Genomic DNA, 17,942 nt, shown 5'->3' with positions numbered 1-17,942 from the left:
AGACAGTGAGGTATCAGTGGTGAAAGAACAGACGTTATACTATACATTGACTAATCTTTTTTTTTAAGATTTTTTAATTTATTTATTTCAGAGAGGGAGAGAGAGAGAGAGAGTCAGCAAGCATGATTGGGGGGAGGAGGAGAGGGAGAAGCAGACTCCCTGCTGAGCAGGGAGCTGGACGCGGGGCTCGATCCGAGGACCCTGGGATCATGACCTGAGCTGAAGGCAGGCGCTAACCGACTGAGCCACCCAAGTGTCCCACATTGACTCATCTTGGATGAGAAGGTCGTCTTTTTAACCAATGATGTTGGAACAACTGGACACCCACATGCAAAAAAATGAGTCTAGACCAGAGACTGTCCAGCCGTCACGAAAATGAACTCAAAATGGATCACAGACCCAAGTGGAAAATGCAAAATTATAAAGCTCCTAGAATATAGGAGGAAATCTAGGTGATGTCAGGTAGGACGATGACTTTTTAAATACAACCACCAAAGGCACTATTCATGAAAGAAAGGATAGGCTGGACTGCATTAAAATTAGAATCTTCTGCTCTGCAAAAGACACTGTCAAGAGAATGAGACAAGCCACAGACTGGGAGAAAATATCTGCAAAAGACACATCTGATCAAGAACTATTAGCCAAAATACACACACACACACACACACACATACATTCTTACAACTCAACTGTAAGAACACAAACAGATTAACAGATGTGTCAAAGACCCTAATGGGTACCTCACCAAAGAAGATATTCATATGGCAAATAAGCATATGAGAAGATGCTCTCCATCGTATGTCATCAGGGAAATGCAAAATAAAACAACACTCTGATACCACCATACCTAGGATGACGGCCCAAATCTGGGATGCTAACACCCCCACATGCTGGCGAGGACGTGAAGCAACAGGGACGCTCTGTCATTGCTGGTGGGAATGCAAAAGGGTGCAGCCACTCACTTTGGAACCATTTGGTGGTTTCTCACAGAACTAAACATTCTCTCACCACACAATCAGGCAATCATGCTCCTCAGTATTCACAAAAGGAGCTACAAACTTATCTCCACATAAAAATCTGCACAGGGGTGTTTACAGCAGCTTTACTCATAACCGCCAAAACTTGGAAGCAACCAAGATGTCCTTCAGTAGGTGATGGATGAGTAAAATGTGGTCCATCCAGACAATGGAATATTATTCAGTGTTGAAACGAAAGGAGCTATGGAGCCATGAAAAGACATGGAAGAACTTTAAATGCATATTACTAAGTGAAAGAGGACAATCTGAAAAGGCCCCATACTGTATGATTCCAAGTCTAGGATATTCTGGAAAACGCACGACTCTGGAGATGGTAAAAAGTCAAAAGATCAGTGGTTGTCAGAGGCCAGGGTGAGGAGGGGTGACTAGGTGGAGCACAGGGGATTTTGGGGGCAGTGGAACTACGATGTATAACACCACAATGGGGGACACGTGTCATTATGTCCAAACCCAGGGAATGTACACCAAGAGTGAACTCTAACTCCAGTGATGGACATTGGGTGATAAGGATGTGACCATGTAGGTTCATGGACTGTAACAAATGCACCGTCAGGTGGGAGACGTTGATCAGGGGTAGGCTGTGTGCATGGGGCAGGGATTACGTGGAAAAGTCTTTGGATCTTCCCCTCAATTTTCCTGTGAACCTAAAACTGCTCCAAAAAATTTTTTTTAGAGTAATAGACACAGGTTATTTTTCAATTGCCAATATTTTAAGGTCCTGGTCTAGACTTCCACAGCACAGGGCATCTCCATCCCATGTAGCTGGTGTTTCCCTTGAACAGGTGTTTACAATCTGGAGACCTTGGTTTTCCCTCCCAGGTGAGGCTCATGTGAGGAATCAGACTTTGGACCTGCACTGCACATAATAGCGGGGAAAAAAACTGGAGATACACAATGGACTGGCAGAACTTATCTTTGAAGAATCATGTCTTTCAGGTTGTCCTCAGTGGTCAAACTACATCAGGGCTGCTAGTGGGGGAAAGGTGCCGCAGAGACCTTGCTGAGTTTCTCCGAGGCACTTTAGCTGGAGCTCAGGTGTGGTGTAGATGTGTGTTTGGGTGGCGGGGGGGGGAGGCTGGGGTGTGGTCTCAAACCCTGCTTCCATCAGCTGAACCACTGATGTGATGAGACATGAGGCTTATCACCCTGGACACTTGCATGTTGATGCATTACCCCAAAGAGCAGATGGTTGTATTTCCTGACTTTACACCCACTGTCCCATGATGGCCCTGAGATGGCATGGCAGGCAAAGACTTAGCAGGTGTGTGAGTGCATGGTTCCCCACAATTTAGAAAAACAAGAATTTTTATAGAAGTTGTGACTATAATAAAAGAGTTTGTAAACTTATTTGAGAAGAAAAATCAGATTGAAATATAGGTATGTGGAGATTGTAGGTGATTTTAGATTTACATTTCTACTTTTATATTTGGTATGTATATATATTTTTAATATTTTACTTCCTAAAATGACTATTTTTTATTATCAAGAAAAATCATTCATATATATAAAAATGATCTTGATATACAGTGTTGTTACATATAATATTCTTTAAATATAAAATTTTTATTTTGGTAAAATGTACAAATACATGTTATAAACAGCACATAGGTACAAAGACACAGGAAGGAGCAAATATGCTGATAGAAAGTACTTATAATACAGAAATTGTTGGTATAAGTTGATCAAAAGCTGCTAGCGTACTTCATTTCTCTGAATATAATTATCCTAACATGTACATGAATCCAGTATAATTAAGATTAGAATTTTAATAAATTATATTAATAAACTGTCAAAATATTACTTAGGTTCATTTCTTATACACATCTTCCTTTGGCTTTATATTAATTTTTTACTGGAAATATTTTCTAAAGTATTTAGAAAGTCAGGTTGGTTTTATAATTTTGGGACTCTGGGTATAAAATGATAAATTGGGATTATAAGCGTGGATATAGTTCTTCTTACCTGCCTGCACTTATTACTAGAATCTGACATCAGATCAGCACAGAAGCAGCCTCTCTATGCCAGAGATCTAGGTTGGAAAAGTCATGATTGAGGAAAATCAAAATGACCTCCAGGTCACATGTAGTCTTCAGCAGAATGAGATCTTAGGGTACACAGGACGTGACCTCTAGGACTGACACAGAAGACAGTAGGGGCACAAGACCAGGGGAGTCAGGAAGGAGGCTTGAAACCCAAGTAACAGCCCGGCTCGCTCTGAAGAATCTCCCTCCTAGGGAAAGCTCAGGAAAGATGGGGCAACATCGGTCTAATCATCAGGAAATAACAGACCCCATGTAAATATTATCACCCATGCATCTTTTTTTTTTTAAAAGATTTTACTTATTCATGAGAGACAGAGAGAGAGGCAGAGGCAGTGGGAGAAGCAGACTCCCCGCTGAGCCAGGAGTGGGATGTGGGGCTCAATCCCAGGACTCTGGGATCGAGACCCAAGCCGAAGGCAGACGCTTAACGACTGAGCCCCCCAAAATTTTATTTTTGGCTTTATAAAATTAATATAAAGCCAAAGGAAGATGTGTATAAGAAATGAACCTATTATAAGTAATATTTTTACAGTTTATTAATATAATTTATTAAAATTCTATTATACTGGATTCATGTACACGTTAGGATAATTATATTCACAGAAATGAAGTACGCTAGCAGCTTTTGATCAACTTATACCAACAATTTCTGTATTTATTTATAAGTACTTTCTATCAGCATATTTGCTCCTTCCTGTGTCTTTGTACCTATGTGCTGTTTATAACATTTGTACATTTTACTAAAATAAAAATTTTATATTTAAAGAATATTATATGTAACAACACTGTATATCAACACTGTATATCACCCCATCAGCAGCCAGAATTATTTGAACTCCTATACAAATTGTCACGGGCGGTAGAGCGCTGCCGTGGGAGAAGCCCGAGGCGCAGGGCGTGGTGGAAGGCGGGGTGTAGGCACCCGTTTCCGGTCCGGGTTGCACAGTTGCAAAAGCGTCCGGCGGGTCTGCACAACCGGAGGCTTGGCGAGGCCCAAAACTCTGAGGAACAGGCTGGAAAACAGAACCTTATTAGTGTGTGCTTGTTGGTGCCGGCTGCATTTAGCCTGGATCAGAAAGCTGAAATGAATTTAGACATGAATCAGCAGCTTTCAATCAAGAGTGGACACAGGGAGACCAAACATTGAGGGCCTCGCAGGGTTAGAAACGGTGGTTGCTTTGAGGCCCCAAGTTAACGTGAGAAAGGTTTTCAGCGACCCCTCGAGGGCTAGGCCAGGCAGCGGATCTCAGAAGGCGGAGGCTGCCTTCACCTCCCAGTCTCCTTTGCAGGAGGGGCGGCCAGGTGATGTAGTTTCTTCAGGGGCAGGTAGGCAGGTGGATGCCGACACGCCCAGCCTGGGGCCACCAGGCTTTCACCCCACACCCAGTGCCGTCTGAGAAAGCGGACCTGGGTCCCTGTGTGTGTGTGTGGAGCGCGGACCCACCCCCTTCAAACCGACGTCCATCTAGTTGACGTTTTGACTCTGGGTTCAGCCAGGAGATCATCAACTGATGGTAACATTAATACACAGAAATTCATAACAGACTAATGGCATGGATTTCTTTTACAAAGTATCTTATGTTATAAAAATGGATGACACAGGACATGCGGTTCACCCATGTGCTGTTTAAATATGTGTCTGTCCAGGAGATTGCTGAAAGCAACATGCTAGCGTGGTTATGCCATTTATTTACAATTGTTGGGACTAATTCGTTTTCTTTGTGCTCTTCTCTACTTTCTAGATGTTTTTAATAAAGATGTTTCAGAGTCATTTCAACAAAGACAACTTGCATTCAGTAAAGAAAACACTTCTTGTTATTTAGAATAAAAATCTCCCTGGGAAAAACACAATGCTGCACACACAGGCTTCTTCCTTTGGTCTTTATTCATTCAGCCACAAAGGAACCACGGTCTCCTGCAAGTCAGGTTAAGCCAATCAGCAAAGCAAAAACTAGGAAACCACAAAGACCCAGGTCATTTTGTTTCTTCTCTTGCTTTTCATGCCTTGGTTTCTTCAGATCCTCGTATTACCACTATTCTATATTTTTAAAGACTTATTTTAGAGAGGGAGCACCCACACATGCACACGAGTGGGAGAGAATATCTCAAGCAAACTCCCTGCTGAGTGTGGAGCCCAACGTGGGGCTCAAGCTCACAACCCTGAGATCATGACCAGAGCCAAAACCAAGAGTTGGATGCCCAATTGACTGCACCCACCCAGGCGCCCCTTTAATATTTTATTTTTCCATCATGGTAAGTGTACTCCTTAACCCCCATCTCTATTTCCCCAAAACCCCCTCCCCTCTGGTGACCAGTAGTTTGTTCTCTACAGTTAAGAGTCTGTGCCTCGGTTTGCCTTTTTCTTTTTTTCCCTTTGCTCATTTGTTTTGTTTCTTAAATTCCACATTTAAGAAGGGATCATATGGTATTTTTCTTTAACTTATTTCACTTAGCATTATACCCTCTAGTTCCATGTCATTGCAAATGGCAAGATTTCGTTCTTTTGTGGCTGAGTAATAGTCCATTGTATATAAATACCGTATCTTCTTTATCCGTTCATCCATCCATGGACACTTGGGCTGCTTCCATATCTTGGCTATTGTAAATAATGCTGTATTGTAATACACTCTATTGTAAATAACGCTGCTATAAACATAGGGGTGCATGTATCTCTTTGAATTAGTTTTATTCTTTGGGTAAATTCCTAGTAGTGCAATTGCTGGATAGTAGGGTAGTTCTATTTTTAACTTCTTGAGGAACCTCCATACTGTTCTCCAGAGTGGCTGCACCAGTTTGAATTCTCACCAACACTGTAAGAGGGTTCCCCTTTCTCCACATCCTCACCAACACCTGTTGTCACTTGTGTTGTTGATTTTAGCCATTCTGACAGGGGTGGGGTGATCTCTCATTGTTGTTTTGATTTGCGTTTCCCTGATGATAAATGACATTAAGCAACTTTTCATGTGGCTGTTGGCCACCTATAGGTCTTCTTTGGAGAAATGTCTGTTCATGGATTCTGCCCATTTTTTAATTGGGTTGGTTTTGGGGTATTGAGGTGTATCAGTTCTTTATATATTTTGGACACTAGCCCTTTATCACATATGTGATTTGCAGATATCTTCTCCCATTCAGTAGGTTGCCTTTTAGTTCATAATATTTCAATAGATATTTTGGGGTCCGTACTCCATGCAAGGTGAAGAACAGAAAGATGGACATGACCAAGGCATGCTGTGAAGACACCCAGGTGAAGAGAAGAGATCCTCTAGGATTTGCATGGCTGGGCTCCCACGCTTACCATAGGAGGTGCTTCTCGCATCACATTAGAGATGCTGAGGTAGCCGCCTCCCCTCCCACCTTCTGATGTGGGCTGAGCTGGGCTTTATTTAAACCTCCTGATGCTCTGACTCCTTCCCTGACGTATTACGTTCAGATCAGCCCATTCGTTGGCTGTTCACCCCCAATGAATGACATGCCTACAGGGGCGGACACGTTTCCTTCGTCTTTCTAACCACCGCATTTTCAGCACCTAAAACAACGTCTGGCAAATGGTATGTTGTTTGTCCAAAACTCAGAAGACATGGCTATTCTTGAGAACTTCCAAGGATTTAGAAAGGATAGTGAATTTTTTTTTTTTTATAAAGTACTTAATACAGTTGCTGGCCAACGGAACGGCAAGTGCCCCACGTGAATTATATCAACAGGTGGAAACAAAGTCCCTTCAACAGGACTCATCTTCAAAACATCCAGGAAGGGCAGACGTGTCTCAGGATTATTCTGGGACTCAGAGCAGCCCGCAAGATTAGGCTCCGCTCAACACCACGGACTCTGACCTCACTAAGGCGGATCGGCGCTGTGAAGTAATTAAAAGGCAGCGTGTTAATGCCGAAATACAGCAATGTTCTGGATGCTTTCAGAGTGGCAGACAAAATGACTAATTCGGTATTTCAAAGGTTAGCGAAGGCTAATCCTGCTCACAGGCATCAGAGACTCGCTGGAAAAGGTGTGGCTGATAACCGGCCTCAGGGACGGCTCCCGGCCACGGGGGAAGGGGCGCGGGGCTCAGGCAGGGAGAGGCTAAGGCTCTGCTCCCCTGGACCGAAGCGGCCTGTGGCTCCACGGCGCGCCCAGAGCAAGGGAAGGGAGGCTCACATGGGAAAGGAGTGAGGAGTGGCTTCAGAGGGCGTCTTAGTCGGCTGGGACAGCCCCAACAGGATGCCACAGGCCCCCAGCCTAAACCACAGGTGGATTCTGGTGGCTCTGGAGGCTGGGAGCCCGAGGCCAGGTGGCGCCTTCTCGCACATGCTCTTCAGAGGAGAGGCTCTGGTCGCTCTCCCTCTTCTTCACAGGACACTAATTATGGGATCCATTTCCCCCATGACCTCTGACCTGTATCCGGCACATGGGGACACACACTCCATCTGTAACAGGCGTGTGGCCCCCACACGATGCTGAGAAGGGTCTCCGGAGAGGGAGAGACACACAGGGGAACGGAAAGCCCCAGCCAGAACCCGTAGGAAAGGAGGTTACGGACTCCAGTCGCTCATGCAGACAGCAGGAAGGCCTGCACCCCACCCCGAGTTGGGGTCGCTCGTCAGCAACCACAACTCCAGTTGTGGTGTGTGTGTGTGCATGAGAGAGAGGACCGAGCACTTACCTATCCTCCCATGGTGACCAGGAGGCTAGAAAAAGTCTCTACACACCCCCTTCCTTCTCTTGCTTTTCCGTTTTATTGTCTCCCGATGTCCTTCTAGGCCTTTCCTTCTACCACATCTGTCTCCAGTCCCCACTCGCACCCTCTCTCCTCCAGACAAAGCTCCCCCGCCTCTGCTCCTTATCTCGGGCCCTTTGTCCCAAACCAGAGACGCACAAATCTGATCTTGTAGAAATGGACTAATGGTCCTAGAGGGCAGATACATCCCTTCTGAGAACTGCAGACCGTGGAGGTAAACTTTTGGCTATTTGCCATGTGAAAACGAACCAAAAAAACAACCTCCACATATTCATTACAATTGCTGATTTTCACTCTGCCACTTTACTTCCATTAGTTCTTCTGACTTACTCAAGAATTCACATAAATTCTGAATTTACTAAGAGCATTTTATACATGAGCATACAGCCAATCCTATCAGAACAGCAATCACTGGGTTATCTGCATGTTTTGGTAAGCCAAGGACACTGACAAGAAAAGGATATTATAGGTTTCTCCTGATACATAAAAATTTTCTCTCTCATTTAAAAGCTTAGCCAATTATATTTTGGCAAAAATAATGCTATTAAATTCACACTGTGCTCCCAACCTGCCATTATAAAATGAAGCCTCAAAATTCAAAGTAAACAGAAATTACTTACAATTTGAAAAAAAAAAAAAAAACAACTCAAATGTAAACATTTATATTTGTAAAGTTTTTTTTTTTTAATGTGCAAGATAATAAAGCATTAAATATTTTTTAAACCCTAGAGAAAAATAGTAGTATATATATAACAAGATTTGCCAAATCTCAGGTCTTGAACAGGAAAAAAGTTGTGTGATATGGTAAAAATCAGCACAATGTGTCCTCTGGTGGAGGGACTCACTGGGAGTGCTACGGGGAGGTAGGAGCCCAGAAGGCGTTACACATGTATGTCCATTAGTCAAAACTGTATAGTTAAGGGGCGCCTGGGTGGCTCAGTCATTAAGCGTCTGCCTTCGGCTCAGGTCATGGTCCCAGGGTCCTGGGATTGAGCCCCGCATCGGGCTCCCTGCTCCGTGGGAAGCCTGCTTCTCCCTCTCCCACTCCCCCTGCTTGTGTTCCCTGTCTTTTTCTGTCAAATAAATAAATAAAATCTTAAAAATATGTATAGTTAAGACCTGGGCATTCTGATGTATGTACATTTTATGTCAAACATTGCAAAATAGAATCATCATCTTCCTCAAGAGGGGGGGGCAGTGGATGGAGCCACAGAGGAGAGAAGCTGGTGGAATGCAAGGGGCTGTGGAGACTGAGAGACACGTATTTTTTTGCTGACATTTAAAATTTCCCATAACAGAAATTTTTTTCCAACTGTCAGAGCTCTGGAAGGAGAAGGATTTTCAAGGTCTTGAAATAACTGAAGAGGTCATAAAAACGTGCATTACAAAAATGTAATAGGTAAATGTAATGAATTAGTGAAACAGGGAGACTAAAACTGGGAAATAGGTTTAAAAACACCACAAAGTACGTATTTTCACAGTGTGACAGGTCTGTGTGGATTAACGAAATACACAGCATACCTTCACTTAGAAAAAGGAGCAAATGAATGAACAGACTTTGCACAATAGAAATGCACCGGTAAACAGACATTGATAAACCCTGACAAACAGGCAAATGCCTACAAATTCAAAAACATTATTTTCCATCTATTGTGTTTTGTGAAATTTGTTACAAAGACTAATAGTGCTGGTAATGATGGAATAAAATGAACAATTTTGAGAGGAGGATTCATGGACAGATTTTTTGGGAAGGAAAATGGGGATTTTGTTTTGTAAATATCAAGTCTTAAATATATGAAACTCTTCACCCAATAACTCTATTGCTGGGAACCTAGTCTTAGAAAATAATAAAGCTTTTAGCATGATTATGGTTATATGAACATTTTTATATTACTTAAAATATTTAAACGGACTACAATATGGTGTTAAACTCTGGTGCAGACACGTTGACAGAACATAACGTAACCATCAGGAAGACTTGAATAAAAACTAGTCACAACATGAAGCACGCTTAATCTGCAATAACTTCAAAACTTGAAGAAGTGTGATTATACTCACAAGCAACTAATGGAGCAAGAAACGGAGGGAGTGGCCAGGAGTGAGCAAATGACCAGATGGGCTCAGTGGCCAGGGAACCCCCTAGCAGACGGACTCAGAGGAGAGAAACAAGCCACTGGAAATACACCATGGAATCTCGAAAATCCCTGTAATACTAGGGGCATCTCTGATCATTCATTCTCTAGAAGAAGTACTGATCCAGCACACTCTTGACTACATGATGGAAGCCTGAAAAGCAATAATGTTCTAGTAAAGGGTTTTCCACCAAGACGCACTGCTTCTAATTTCTGTTCACTTAGGGCACCAGCTTACCAACTGTTTACTAATACTCAAAACACTCTCTAACTGGGAACTTCACAAAAACCCTAAGACATGTTGAAAATCATTGGCCCCAAACTTCAAAATAACACCTACCTCACAGGTGTTGCAGTGAAGATTACTGTGCTAACAATTAAAAACCTTACAACTTATAACAGTGATAACAATATTCAGTGTTTTTTAAGATTTTTAAGTAACCTCTACACCCAACGTGGGCTCGAACCCACAACCCTGAGATCAAGAGTCACATGCTTCACCAAATGAGCTGGCCGGGCGCCCCTGTCAATATTCCGTGCTTTCTGATGGGGGTCTCAGTTACTAAGATGATAGATGATATCGAGAGATAACAGACGATAGATAGAATGATAAAGTGGATGCTACAATGGATGGACGAGTAATAGATGATAGAATGATAAACGACCCTTGATCTGGAATATTTCCTTAGCCTTTCTATGTTTTTCACAACACTGACATTGTCAGGTGTAACAAACAATGGAACAGATTTGTGGAAGACACAAATCTTAAACGTACAATTCAAATGCGTGTTGAAACACCACACAACCTCACCATGGCCATTCTCATGAAGATGCGGTGAGATTCCCATCACACCTGGCCCCATCCTCCTCAAACAACGTTGCTGCATTCTATCCCCAGATCCCTCCTGGCCATTCTGCAGCTTCCGGGAAGTGAGACCTGACACACATTCTCCTACCTGACATCTTTCACTTAGCAAAATGTTCTGAAATCCATCTAGGCGGTTGTGTCTGTCCCAGCTCCTTCCTTCATTCTGCTCAGAAGTGTTTCTTCGTATGAATAAACTAGTTTATCCACGCTACTGCTCAGCGGACATTTGGGTTGTTTCCTACTTTTTTTATTTTGAAGTTATTATACACAATAAATGTTCCTATTTGTGTTTGTGTTTATTTCGTACTTCTGTTTCCACTTCTCTGAGATAAACATCCCAGGATTAAAGTGTGATCTCATATGGCAGATGTTAAACTTTACAAGAAACCAACTGGGTACCCACGTGGCGTCCTCTCCTCCCTTCTGGTGGAGGGCTTGGTGGTAATTCTTCAAGGATACTGAGAAGGTAGTCCCGCATGTTCTTCCCTGCTCTCCCATTCAGCGTGGACACGTCCCCCCAACAGCCACGCCCTGTCTGGGATGCAGCATCCTCAAACATGGTGGCAAAGCTACGTTGCCTCTTGTTGTAGGACTCTTCATGGTTAAATCCTGTAACATAGCCTCATTTTACTCTGTTCTGGCATTTTCTGCGAGACAGCAAAAGTTCTCTCCCATGTGTCTGGTTAATTAGGTCAACAACAGAGGAAAGAAATGTACATTAGAAATCAATGGGTTAACTGTGGCTGTGATTGACTACAAGAACTCATTTCTTGTTTCTTAAAAATTGCCTGCATTAGATTTTTAGTGACCATACACTAATTTATATAGAAACACTTTTTCTAGACAGTGATAGCAGGTGTGCTCTGCTTTGGGTGGTGCACATTCTCTTAACTGGAGACAGATTTTCCTTGGCAACTCTCTGCCCTCTGACAGCGAGGAGATGGGTATTTGTGTATTTTTAAAATTACAAATATAAAAAATTCATCACATGTATACCTCAATCCATTAGGCTTCCCACATGGGCCTTCAGGAGACCAGAGTAATTTCACCTGGCTACTCGCTCATGCATAAGGGCTGTATTTGGAGATACACAATCCAGGGTTTGCCTAAATTGTGGTAATCCACGGACATGTCTCCTCTCTGCTGACTGATTATAAGTTCCTAGAAGGCAGAGATTCTGATTTAATCTCCCTGGTAGGTGTCTAGCTGCCTTATTTAAGTAAATCATCTCCATAGGTCCAATCTTTTAAACTTGGATGCAATTTCCAAGAGCCTTTCAGGTTTCTTATAGGATGTCCAATTAGGGGTTCATAAGGGTTTTTTATACTACAGGTTACTTTCTCCCTGGCAAAACTGCACACGTTTTATTCTGGGTTTTTTTTAGTCGATAGTAACTACTATGGAGATAACAGATCCTGTCAGATAATTAGAGCATCTGTTTATCCTATTGTTAGTGTCTGTTCTTTGATCTCATTAGCGTTGAAATATTCTGTTTCTTGGTGTGCAACTCATCTTCACTTACATCCTGGACATTTTGGGAATCATGTTCTGAGACCTTGGATCTTACTTAAATCTTCTCTCTTCTCAGGCCATCATCCTATTTTGGTCTAGCACACATGCCCTGGCTGCTTTGTGGACTGTGGTTTAAACGTTGCCTTGCAAAGCCTTCGCAATGCTTTCTGGTTGCCGTTAGTACACTCCACCAAGGCTGTTCCACCATCTTGGCGCTTATCCCTGTACTTAGGTGTCAAAACGTTGGCAGTTTTGGTTCAACTCAAGGGTTGCCCCAGACTTCACACACTCCCTTAAAGGACCGCTTTCTCGTCCCCTCCCAATCTCCCCCTATTCTATCTGGTGGGGGAAGGGAAAAGCTGCTCTTTTTCCCACCACCAGACAGGCATGGACACAGGGCTCCATTCCATTCCCTGCCAGACACGAGCCCAGCAGGGAAGGGCACGAGTGGGATCATTTCCTGGAGTTCAGCTGGGGTAGGCTGGGTATCACTGAAGACTCCATCCTGGGGGCCACCCCTGGCAGACTCCTTTGGCTAGACAATGTGGCCATTGCTTGGGCCTTTTCTCTCCTCTACCCATTGGATTTCAGGGTCAAAGACTTCTCTAGATACAGAAGAGGCAATGCTTCTTCAAGTCAGGGGATTTAAAACAAAACAAAAAACTCCCCATTGTGTCCTTTCTCACGTCTCAATGTCCTTAGTCTTTCTCCATCTTTAAGAGTTTCGCGGTATTTGGGTTTTATATACTGTTCAAAGTGTTTAAGTATTTAGAAAACAGTGGAATGCATTTACTCCATCTTGTCTGGAGCTGGAAGTCAAGTTCCCATCATTTTTAAGTTTTCTGTATGTACAAACAAATCGACAAATGGTACCATGAATCCCAAAAGGAAAAGATGAGATAAGAGACACTTACACAGAGTTTTTGGGTTTAAGGCTTTTATCCCAGCCTGTCTGTCTGCTGAGAGGGGGCATCAGGAAAGCAAGACACAGGGAAAAAGGAGTTCTTGATTACGGTCTGTTTGGTGCTGAGGAAGCTCAGTCACCAGAAATAAAGAAAATCACCCAAGGTGGAGATTAGAGCAGAGCTTTTGGCTCAAAAGGGACACCGAATCTTTGAGGCTAGAAAAGGCAGGGAGTCCAGTATGCAGACCAGAACTAAGCCTGTGGTTTAGGGGTTTCACCATGGCTCCCAAGTCCTTTGCATTTTCTCCAACTCTTCAGCCAAGTTTGGTGCATTAAAAGATAAAAGGTAGTGAGAATTCTGAGGAAAACTCATCTCAAACATACTGAGGCATGAATGTGGAGGACCAGAGAAGGTTTAGTATCAGAAGGACTCCAGCTGTGAGGTCCAAGCCTCACTCCTTCAACAAGAGGGGAAAACTCAGATTTTGAGCACCTTATACTAACGTGATTATGGTTTTAGAAAATTTGCATTTGGTAGTAACTGCACATCACACTTCCTGGCTTCTCCCTTCTCCCTGCATTACCAAGATTCCGGAATCACTTCACTTCTAACAAGGAGCTTAGTGTGATGTGTCCGTTAGATTTTGTTTGCCACAAAATGTATTTGGTCTTAATTTTTCAAAGACTATTTTCATTGAATATAAACTGTAGTCTCATAATTATCTCCAGTTTAAAATGTCCATTCCATAGTCTTCAGGCTGCCATCATTCCTGCGTTAGGCCCTTTAAAGGAATCGCAGGTGATTTTGTTTTTCCCTCTCCTTCTTTGTTTTATGGAATTTAACCATTGTGTCTCAAGGTGCAATAATATTTGGCTTGGGGCTCAATCTATGGTTTCTTGAACGTGTGAGTTTTTGTCAGATTTGGAAAAAATCTGAACAGCATTTCTTCAATTTTTTTTTTCTCTCCCCCTTCCTTCCTTACTCTGGAAATCAGGTTACACACATGTACACCAAGGTTTGTACTCCTCTTCTGATCTCTGTTCTGTAGTCCTATTCTTTGTGCTCTATTCTGTAGATTTCTCGACTTGTAATTCAATTTACAAATGCCCTTCTCTACAGTTTCTAATATGCTATTAAACACCTCAACTGGATTATTAATGATAGATCTAGGATCTCCTGGTTCCATTTTCTAGATTCTAATTCTCTGGTAAAATTTTCCACCTTGCTATCTCATCTCCTAAACCTATTAAAGTATTTGAGGCCTATAATATCTGTTTTGCCTATAGGCCTGACTCCTAGGATGTCATTGTTCAAGATTTATTATTTTAGAGCAAGAGAGTGAGTGCACAGAGAGAGGGAGAGAGGAAGGAGAGGGAGAGAGAGACTCTTAAGCAGGCACCATACTCAGCAGGGAGCCTGACATGGGGCTCGATCTCACAACCCCGGGATCATGACTAGAGCAGAAATCAAGAGTCAGACATTCAATCAACTGAGCCATCCAGGCATGCCATAGGATGTTATTGTTCTTGATGGCAGGACAAGAAAAGTGAGACCCGATCTGATCATCCTGCAGTCCACAGTCACAACTACAGCAGCTCACTCAGACGCACTCTGAGATGGAATGGTTTTGTGACTGTCTGCCCATTTTTGGGGTCACAGGCTACTCGAAGCAGAGCCCTGAGGAGTTTCTGTGGGAGCTTGCGGTTCCAACCAGAGTACCTAACTTTGCTGTGCTTGGGGCCGAGCTTCTTAGCTGCCATTTTCCTTTCTGTTTCTTGGTCATTCGCCCCTCAGCAGCTTAGAAATTGGCAATTTTTGAAAGGAAATTCCACACAGAATGCCAGGTTTTGTATTTGGTAATCTCCTTTTCTCCAGGGTCTTGTCCCCCTAAGTCCTGTGTTGACCAGTTTCCAACGCCCTCAAGTATTTGGGGGTTTTGTGCATTTAATCCAGTTATTTTGCTTGTTCTTGATCAGAAAATAGGTCTGGTACAAACTACTATGATACAGGTGAATGCAGAAATACTCGCCTTGTCTTAAATATTGATTTCAATGAGGTCAGGAGCCAATGGTCTTGTTTATAATTAGGTCACCAGCTATTGTCTTTGAGTCCACATGTGACCTCCGTCCCATGTGCCTGAACTTGCTCATTTTACACCTTTTATACAGAGAAGACTTCATTTCTTTCTTATGGTTACTTTACTGCATTTCAGTTTATATTTTATTTATATATTCTCTATATTCATAATTTACATTTTATTATACGTAGGTAGATTTTTGAGAGAGAGAGAGAGAAAGCACAAGCAGGGGGAGGGTCAGAGGCAGAGGGAGAAACAGACTCTGTGCTCAGCAGGGAGACCAATGTGGGACTCGATCCCAGGTCCCTGAGATCATGACCTGAGCTGAAGGCAGACACTTCACCCACTGAGTCACCCATGTGCCCCTATATGTAGATAGATTTAAAAGCAATGTTTAAAGTCTTATGAAAAAAGCAGTTAACTTTCTACTCACCATATACTCCACCCCTCCCCCACCCCAATTATTTTCCTTTTACAGGAAAGTCCCTTCATTTTTGAGTCATATCTATTGTTACTTGTCCCCATGTTCCTAAGTAAAATACTCATGCTATTTGGACAAAGATAGCAATGAGATGACTAGAGATGTGCTTATAAATGCAGATATAAGTCAATATATGTTTGTATTTTAAATTTCCAGCTGTCACATCCATCGGGAAAGTTTAATCTTTCCCTGAATCAGAGAGATGAATATAAAGAAACCCAGTGTGACTGCAACATTACAGTTATTATGCCAGAACAAGGCTGATCTCAGTACGATAAACCTTGCAGCATCTGCAGACTGATCTTTTCAAAGCGGCTGCAGTCTGTGGGGACACGACATACACAGCCCTCTGACCTTCCGTCCTCCACTGCTGTAATCCGCATCAAACCCCAAGCATCTTTTGTAAATCCTGCCTATTGGCCCAGTTTGTTCTTTCACACCTCCTATAACCCAGGACTGAAAGTAGATGTGGGATTGACCGTGTGTCACCACCTCACCATTGGGTCATTATGCCTCCACTCCTTCGCAAAAGTTTCGAAACTAAGCCAGCAAAACATCTGCTGTTCTATGCTTCTTCATTCTTTTGGACACTGACACAGACTCAGGAAAGTTTTCATCTGGAAGACCCGAGTGAGCTCCTCTCTATCCCAATTAGTCTGAGAAGTGTTTTATTTTTATAAATACAATGTTAACTCTAGAAAAACAGGTACCTTGTCATTTTTACCACCATATCCTCAACGCTTGGTGTAGTGTCTTTCACAGAATAGGACTAAGTAAATATTTCTCAGTGAGTGGGTACAAATTGGTATAAACCATCCATTCAGTAGGACCAGAAGGCCTGCCAGTGTCCTTACATAACTGTCCTCCTGCTCCTTCTTTTCCCCTCCCTCTTAGATTTCTGCGTATTTTCTCTGGGTCCCTTCCATTCTCCCCCTCTGTAAGTACCCCTTCCTTCTGCATCCATGCACACTGAAGTTTTTGGTCTTAAAAATCAAAACCAAATAAAACCAACCCTTGAGAGCCCAAACTTCATGTCAGTTGCTCTGTCTCACACCTGCACACCTTCAAGAGGTATCTGCACATCCTAAAACCCTCTGTACCTTCCACCTACCCTGCCCCCTTGAAATTGATATACACAAAAGTGCAAAATATTCTGAATTCTTGTCAGTGAAGTCCTGAAGGAGGTGTATAGGAGTGGATACTGCGAGTGTGAAATCTTAGGAGGAAAGAGTTTAGATTAGGCCAAAATCACTTACAGAAATGGTGTTCAGAAGATCCCAGTTACAGCCAATGACTGAACTGCTTGAGTTTCTGGATTCTGGCTCCACTGACCCAGCAGAAGCTGTAGTCACCGGTACCCAGAGCTAAGTTAACCTGAGATGCTTGAATTTGCTCTCAAGGGCAGAAAGTGACCCAAAGACTTAGATAGAATTACTTCATTATTTGTGATCAGTAAATTCATCTCTGGTTCCCCAAAGGGTCCAGGATTTACTTCTTTTATGAAAACCTTGAGAAGTATTTTTTGAAGAGAGTTGCATTATCCTTGAAAAATACTTTAGTTGCTCTTCAGTGAAGGTAGGAGACACAGGTGAGGCATGCTCCAGCTGAAATGGGTTTTCTGATTGAAAAGAGGATACCAAAATCATGGGTTCTATTTAATTAGTAGAGAGCAGGCAGCATGTTTATACCAATGGAACAGGAGGGGCATACAGAGTCTGACACAGTAATGCACTAGAAGAGATAGGCATTGTGAAATTCCTACTTGATTTTTACACCTCAAAACATTGGGGTGTTATGCGTTTGACTGGAGAAATGGTCATTCATCTGATTTCCAGCTCTAAGTCTCATCAGAGGTCAAACCCCATTAACATAGAGACAGTGCTTATTTGGACAGGGATGTTGGGGATACTGCACTAACACCAGGAATGTTCAGGTCTTTACATCTGTGTCCCCTTACCTGGGCTACTGCACACTGGACACGTAATAGCTATATGGTCACCTAGCACACAACATATCAAAAATACCAAATATGTGATCCTTACAGAGAAACCATCAGCATCTCAAGTATGGTGCACCCAGACTTTAAAATACCCTGAGAGCTTACTGGGTATTTACCCCAAAGATACAAAAGTAGGGATCCGAAGGGGTATGTGCACCCC

The 17,942-nt window shown here is 42.8% G+C and overlaps 1 long non-coding RNA gene across 2 annotated transcripts in view; it reads right to left on the bottom strand.

Annotated features, from left to right (window-relative positions):
* Positions 1 to 17,942, bottom strand: part of LOC102734156 (uncharacterized) — a 67,029-nt gene that overhangs the window by 9,192 nt on the left and 39,895 nt on the right. The gene's annotated exons all lie outside the window — the stretch shown is intronic.

Source organism: Leptonychotes weddellii, chromosome 5 (genome assembly GCF_054177405.1).
Source record: "Leptonychotes weddellii isolate Sample4059 chromosome 5, ASM5417740v2, whole genome shotgun sequence".
Classification (NCBI taxonomy): domain Eukaryota; kingdom Metazoa; phylum Chordata; class Mammalia; order Carnivora; family Phocidae; genus Leptonychotes; species Leptonychotes weddellii.
The sequence above is the reverse complement of the archived record's forward strand: the minus strand, read 5'-3'. Positions and strand labels throughout refer to the sequence as shown.